Source organism: Pezoporus occidentalis, unplaced genomic scaffold (genome assembly GCF_034315485.1).
Source record: "Pezoporus occidentalis ecotype Australia unplaced genomic scaffold, CSIRO_AGI_Poc_V1 ctg48, whole genome shotgun sequence".
Lineage (NCBI taxonomy): Eukaryota > Metazoa > Chordata > Aves > Psittaciformes > Psittacidae > Pezoporus > Pezoporus occidentalis.
The window spans coordinates 3,483,169-3,491,387 of record NW_026915813.1 but is presented as its reverse complement, the minus strand read 5'-3'; positions in this window follow the sequence as shown (position 1 = coordinate 3,491,387).

The window sequence follows — 8,219 nt, the reverse complement described above, 5'->3', positions numbered from 1 at the left end:
GCAGAAACTCTTGTAATAATTAAAGGAATTCTGTCTTTCCTGCCTTTTGCTGGAAGAGCAGTGACCCTTGTCTTCTTACTGCTTCCCAGTTTCACAGGGTAAATGCTGTCATAAAATTTAGAGGTTTGAGATGAACACTGAAAATATAATGATAAATGAGCTGGGGTAAGGAAACCAGCTAGTACAAAGTGACAGCTGTGAAGAACTATGTATCATAAAGCTGCACACACCAGTTCCTGTGAAAATGCATTCATAACTCAGCGTCTGAGCATCCCGTGCAGCTCTCTTTGCTTTCAACTCCTCTGTCTGCAACAATAGGAGCCTTCCTGGAGGGCTGTGCGCATGAACAACTGCAGGGTATAGGATAGTTATTTAACCTGTTAGTTGTACTGTGTTTTCCTGGTGGCAGTCCTTACTGCACCTGCCCGAGGGCAATAGGCAAAGAGACTGACAGATAACAGTGCCTCAGCTCTGAGCCTGCACCGGTGGCCATCTAAAGGACAAGATAAATGTCCCATTTGTGTGTCTTGCAAAGCCATATCTACTGCCAGGAACACACACTGTTTGCCAGGTGAGCTGTCTGGAGAATGTCTGAGCACCAGCATTCCCTTCCCAACCGCAAACCTGTTCCTCTCAGCTGGTTGCTGTTACCCAGTTTTCTTCTTCAGCATGGTGGTATTGCCTTGCTCACTTTGTTGTTGCTTGAGAAAGATTTTTCTTCTCCTGTAGCATCTTTAAGATTACTTCTAATGACAAAATGCTTCATTATAAGTTAAAGTCTGAGTATCAGATATTAGGGAGGGTTAATCTCCTCAACATGGAGGAGAGCATGGCTTCCGTTCACAGAGACAGCAAGAACATCGGTGGGTAGGTGGCATGCCATGTCTCACCACTGTTATCACTGCATCTAGGTGCTGATCTGATGGCATGTTTTGGGGTTAACCCCACTTACAGCATGTAGGTTTGAAACTGCAGTCATCTGGGCTGCTTCAAGCACAGGTCCTCCTCTGAGTGCTGCTGGCCATGGCAAGCCCACCCAACCACAGGGCAACAGGCTTAAACTGCCAGACCCGCACACAGGAATTTATCCTCCCACATAGCACCAGAGAGTCATTATTTGCAGTTTGCCCATTACAGGCTGCTGGGGATTTCCATCTCTCTCATCTCTATCTCTTGTAAGCAGCCTGTTTTTCCGTGTGGAAATTATTCATTTTGTTTCATGTGCTGCTGAGGGCTTTTGGTGGGAAACAAGAGTGCTGGATCAGTCCATGCTGACAAGCACGATGCCTGTTTCCTCTCAATAACGCAGTCTGCTCTCTCAACCAGAAAGTACTATCTTTTTCCTATGCATTCTCACATAAGAGGGGAGTGTGGGAGGACCAAATGTCACCACTGTGCCTTGTAGCTTTGTTGGTGACCTTTTTATTACCCCGCACACACTCTTGGCTAGATGTTGTGTGGCTGCTTCTTGTCTCAAGATTTGTGCAGGAATTCAAGGGTATAAGGAAAGAAAGAAAAAACAATATGGATAAAATCTAACAAATATGATAACATTTTTGGTTTTTTGTGTAAAAAATGTGAAGAAGCACGTGTATGAAGGGCTTAATGCTGGATTGAATCCTAAGGCTGACACACACAGTTTTTAACTGTGGAGGGAGAAAGAGCCAGCACAGCAGTGCATGACAAAGCAACATCTAAACTGGGAAGTCCTCATTAAAGACAAAACTTCCCCATACTTGCACAGGCTCACACCATTCTCTCTCCTCCTTCCTTATTGCCTCCTGTTTCTCAAACACAGTACTTGTGCACTGCTGAAGTATGCCTGGGTGGAGTATGCCTTAGGGCCACCAGCACAAAGCTATTCCTGGGTGAGTCACTAGATTCTCTGGTCTATCTGTTTATCACCTGTCAGATCTGTAACTGGGAATAAGCTTAGGTAGGCATGGGACAATGAGCAGTAGACCTGCTTGGGTTGCTCAGGTAGAGCCCCTCTCCACACGCCCAGCTGCTCTACAGTTTGTCCATACAAAATCGACGCCTCAGGTAGATCAGTCCAATGCTCAGGTGCTGGGCACCAGCACTCACTGGGTTGTCTTTCAGTGACCTGGTGCAGTAGAGGTGTGCTGCTTCACTGTGTTTTGTTGGGGATGAATTGATCTAGTAGTAGTGTTCTCAAAACCATGGAGTCAATGACCCACTTCTACAGATTAATCAGCAGGATGGGGAATTTTACTATCAGAACCGAAAATTAGTCAGAAATTCCTGCTTAGGAAATGTTGAAAAATGGCTTTCTGAAGGAAAACAGACACAAAACTGTGCATGTACTCAGTTCAGTGTGACAGAAGCACTTGTGACTGAATGACTGTGGCCTTTCCGGAGACCTGGTAGGTGTGACCCCAGGGGACACTGAACATCAACGGAGCCCGAGAAAACAAGTTGATTCAGGGACATTCTCAAAGCAGAAGAGTGGTTTATCCGGATTGTCAGGATGTCAAAGCTGTAGCAGGAGGCCAACTTGGCCAAATCAGGGGTTACTGACTGAGCTTAGAATTTGGAAGAAAGTGTAGGGGGAGAGTGGAAGCAGGGATGGACTATATGGAAGGACTTCAGAAGCATTGCCCAGGCTGTCAATTTGTGCAATAAAGCTTATCTGCACATCCACAGAGGACGGGCTCAGAGAGACAATGGCAGGATAAGGAAACCAAATAATACCCTACCTGGATCCTCCCAGGCCTATCACAGGGGCCATCTGCCCATTAAAGACTCATCTGCACAAGCCCAGAGAAGCCCAGGGGCACAAAGGCAGGCAAAAACCCAAATAAAGGACTCCTGAGGTACAACCACCTTGTCTGTGTCCCTCCAGGACTGTCCCAGCAGTGCGTTAGCACCAACATCCAGATGTGACACCCATCACCATGAACACTGGGAGCAGCTCTCTAGATCTTCTTCTGTACTAAGAGGCTTGCTGCCCTGGGGGTGGGGCATATTGGGGAATGCAGGGGAAAAGCAGCTAATGATTACACAGAATTTATTATAGGACGTTTAGAAGGGAAAGCAAAAGTGGGACATGAGAGGGTTTTAGATAATTTGGGAGAAGAAAGAGTGGTGAAAGAGAGGGGCAAGGGAATAAAAAGGGCAACTGCACATAAATACTTGGTGGTCAGTTTGCTTGGCTCAACATGCTCTGTTCTTGAACAGGTCAGTCTGTCCTGACTTCTTCAACAGCTTCCCAGCACTTCCCTGGGTGATGGCTCTCCATTCTGTGTGCACAGGGTTGTGAGTGCAGCAACAGGTCAGACCATGGGTTGGAGAGTCCGTGTGTCCCTGGTGCGAGCAGCTGGAGTGTGAAGGTGTGAGAGTGACTGTGAGCACTAGTGGAGATCAAGCTGGATGAGCTGGTGAGCAGGGGACATGACTTGGTCTTTAAGGGCCAGCTCTGTCTTGAGAGCACCTGGGTGTCTCTAAAGTCAAGAGCACAGGGTGGGGATCAGCTATGGGACCAGGGGAGTCCTGATGTGTGTGACAGACATACAAGGAAGGAATTAAGAAAGCCAACCCTGAACTAAAGTTAAAACTGGTGAGGTGTGGAAGGACACCAAGAATGGCTTCTACAGGCACATCTGCAGCAGGAAAAGATGGAGCTGCAGCTCAATGGGATAGGTGACCTAGTCCCAAAGGTTACTGAAAAAGCAGACTCAAAGCCTTGACTTGCTCTTCACTGGCAGATTCTGTCCTCAGTCTTTCTACAGTTTTGGGGAGAAAATTACAGGTAGGAGTTTTGGGGAGAAAATTACTACCCATAGTAAAGATTGAGTTATGGACCATTTAAGCACTCTTGTTGAATACAAGTTCCTGTGTCCGGATGAGATGCATCTGAGGGTAGTAAAGACAAGCTGTCTTACATCACTGCAAAGCTACTCCTGTCTTTGAAAGGTCCCCTACAACCTGTATGATTCTCTGAAGCTATGATTTTGTGATAAAGATTCGCAGAATGCAGACAGATCTCACATGCTTTCTAATGAATAACTAGTGGAACTAAGGAACTTTATCAGACAGGTCTCCAAAGTTACTGGGATTTATGCAATTGAAGACAGATGGAAATCTAGCTAATCTTCCCTTGAAGAAAATAGCTGAAATCAGTTATGTATAAGAGCAAATCTCCAGGTAGCCTAAGGTTGACTGTGTATGCAATATGCTGTGGAACATAATTTCTGCTGCCTACCTAGGTTAGAATTTTAAATGTCCTTGCTAAAACATGTTAGCCATCAGGTTTTAAAATAAACATGCCCAGTATGACTGACAGCTAGAATTCTATGGACAGCTAAAAATGTTATAAAAATAGAGCTGTCTTTCCAGTTATGCACTAGCATTAAGAAATAAGAAAGGGGACAGTGCTATGTATGACAGGCCCTTCCAGAAAGAAAACATGTAGTAATTGCCATTTTTGAAAACTCACAGTATCATCGAACAACGTAGGTTGGAAGGGACCTCTGCAGGCTATCTGGTCCCACCACTTGCTCCAATAATGGCTAACTTCAAGGTTGCACTAGGTTGCTCAGGGTGCTGTTCTCCAGTGGAGTTTGAAAACCTTCATGGGTGGAGAATCCAGAAACTCTCTGGGCAGCCACTCTCACAGTGATGTTCTTTAATGCTGAGTCAGAATTTTCACTTGCTGCCCTTTTTGACCATTGTCGTGTGTCTTTTCCCTGTACATCCCTGAAAAAGAGTATGGCTCCATCTTCTCTGCAATGCCCTCTAGATAGCAGAAGAAACTACCCTTTCTGGCTAACTTTCTGGATCTTCTTTTGGAAGATTTGATGCATGCTGAAGTGTCTTAAGGAAGGGTTGTGATATTCAGGCTTTTACAAGTTTCTGATACCTTCCACCAGTTATTTCAAAAGATTTTCAGAACTGCTTCCTCTTGGATTAATATTTTTTTTTAATTTTTTTTTTTTTTGAGAAATAGATGAGATTAAGGGAAGCTGTGGTAAAGAGTTACAGCATGGCTGTGTCAGATTTCCACCACCACCTGTCCCTTCACCATGGTTTCCTTTAGGCATTTGGCAAAACAGAAACAGTTGTGGACTCTTCAGTTCCTTTGAATCCTAGAATGAAATCTCTGTCTCACCCTATTCTATCCTTCCAAATATCCTTCCTTTCAAATGGGAATCACAACTAGACAAATAAAGGAAGCAAAGTGTCTTTTCCTCTTATCAAATATCATGCTTTAGTATGGAGGAGAAATCTTAGTAGTAAGTGCTAATTTTTCTGAGAAGTAAATCAGTTTTCCAAACCTGTCTGTTTGCCTGGATAGAATCATAGAATCGTTAGGGTTGGAAAGGACCTTAAGATCACCTAGTTCCAACCACCCTGCCATGGGCAGGGACACCTCACACTAAACCGTGTCACCCAAGGCTCTGTCCAACCTGGCCTTGAGCATTGCCAGGGATGGAGCATTCACAACCTCCCTGGGCAACCCATTCCAGTGCCTCACCACCCTAACAGGAAAGAATTTCCTTCTTATATCCAATCTAAACTTCCCCTGTTTAAGTTTTAACCCGTTACCCCATGTCCTATCACTGCAGTCCCTAATGAAGAGTCCCTCCCCAGCATTCTCATAGGCCCCCTTCAGATACTGGAAGGCTGCTATGAGGTCTCCACGCAGCCTTCTCTTCTCCAGGTTGAACAGCCCCAACTTCCTCAGCCTGTCTTCATACGGGAGGTGCTCCAGTCCCCTGATCATCCTCGTGGCCCTCCTCTGGACTTGTTCCAACAGTTCCATGTCCTTTTTATGTTGAGGACACCAGAACTGCACACAATACTCCAAGTGAGGTCTCACAAGAGCAGAGTAAAGTGGCAGGATCACCTCCTTCAACCTGCTGGTCGATAGGTAAGGTTTGTCTTTGTACGGGTAATTCTTGTTTGCCTCAGTAATGATTCAGGGATGTTTTGAAAAACTTTTTAATTAATTTTTCTAAAAACCTTTCTGATCAGGAAACTCCTATCAAACACTGCCTAAACATTAATCTAATCTTCTACATGTTATTGCTTCACAGCAGGCCACGGACATAGCAGAAGGGATGAGAGCTTTTCAGGGCCCACAGCAGAGTTAAGATCCCTAAATTAGTGGCCTGCTTTTTCCACTGGTGGTGTGCTCTAGTGAAATGGCACTGGAACAATTGTATTTTAATCTGCTCGTTTCTAAGACGCGATTTATGAACAGTCAGGTTATTTCAGTAGGATCAAGTATCCAATGAGATACACTGACAATAACACAGATGTACCCTGAAGCTGTGACTTTAGAAGCCATGAGATCTGTCCTTCAGCTCATATGTTTCAAACTGTACTGCAGTTTTGACTGCCTTACAGATTAATAACATTATGATAGGATGTGCATTTAAAGGTCATGTTCAGGGAAGGGGTAACTGGGATTCCTTCATCATTCTCCACACAGACATGCACAATCTAGTTCCTTTCCCCTTGTGTGTCTGATCAGCACTTGCTTCTCTGCTTGGTGCTGTGTGAGCTTGCTTGTAGCCAGCTGGAGCTGTGACAGCACTGCCTGTGCTGTTCAGTGTGAGACAGGGCAACAGACACCAGTGACTGATTTTCTTCTTTGTTTATTGCAAACAGAGATCCCAAGGGTCCAAATGTCCTCCTGCTTTGGACCAAGCTTCTTCCTCCCATTTCTGTGCTTGTTTTCCTTGCTGTCTCTCTTGAGTGTCAGGCCATCTGCTCCTTCCCTCTCGTTTGGAGAGCCTGGCACTCATACAGGTGCTTCCTAAGCCTTGCTGCTGCTGCCTGAAGAATTAATTTCCTGATGTCATCGGTGCTGCTCTTTGCATTTTGCAGTTCCCAATTTCTTTCTCAGCCAAAGTGGTGGGTTTGTAACACAACAAAGTCATGTCTGGGGTTTGTGCATTGATTTTTCTCAAGGAACAAGGCATCATATGGAGAGTTCCCCTACATACAAACACACTGCTTGTGGGGAAGGAGGTGGAGTGGGGTCACAAGGTGTGGAATAGCTCCAGAATAGGTTGAGGAAACAAGCTGCTTCATTCTTCTTTATCACCACCATTTTTTGTTTTGTTGCTTTTCTATTTAGACGTCAGACAATGATGTCCTAGACAAATTTACGAAGAACACATTCAAGGGTATAGTGATTAAACCACTGATTTGGAGCATGAGAGACCTATTTTACTGAATCATGCATTCAACATGAACCAGGCTATGAAGAAAATATTTTTACTTTTTTCGTGTTTCACTTATATGAAATAGAACAGCTGCAATAGAAGAGTTTGCAAGTAACTGAGAGCTATACCAAAGCTGTGACCCAGCAGTGAGGGATCTTACCTTGATTTCTGTACTTTTTTTTTGTGCAAAACACCTTTCAAGGTTTAGTTTCAGTGCAGAGAAAAAGCAGATGCAGTAACCTCACTGACTTCCATGGAACCGTGTGCTTGTTTTCTGGCCAGTGCTCATTACTATGCTGCTCACACATTCTGAAGGGAAATAACCAGCAGGCTTCCATCCCACTGAGGCAGCCCAGGAAACAAAGTTGAAGTATGCTCTGTAAGTCCAGGAGTGTGTAAATAGCACAATTTCTCCTAAAGGAACTGCATGGGCCAGATGTGCCTCTTGGAAAGGATCCGTGAGATGGTTCAAAGTTCAAAAACCAAGAAACTTGAAACCCAAGATATTCCCTGGTTACCAACTATGTAAAATACGCTTTTGTATACATGTGTATAAATATTTGTTCAGGATTTGATGCTGTGACTTGCAAGTTTATTGTTTGCGCTTACTGTCCTTAATTTCTTTTGGCATGACTTCTGCCATATAGATTGCTTGTCATCACTACTTTTTCATACCATTTCGGCAGCTCTTTTGTTTTTTTTTATTTAACCCCCTAACTGCTAATGGGCAGCAGTGACAGCAAGTTCAGGATGAAAGCCCAGAATATTCATTCTGCTCTGTGGGAATACCAGCTCTGTACCCTGATTCAGTGTAGCATATGGATACCTATCATTTTCTTAGCACTGCTTTCTTGACTTTACCTGTTGCAAATGGATAAAAAAGCCTTCCTGCAGTTTGGTGGTCCAGCAATTGCCAAATTCTTGACCTATAATTCTGTTTTCTGCCTACAATACTTCACATTCCTTCTTAATCATTTATTGAAGCAATCATTAGCACCCGATACCAGACCATCTCAGGTATAATCA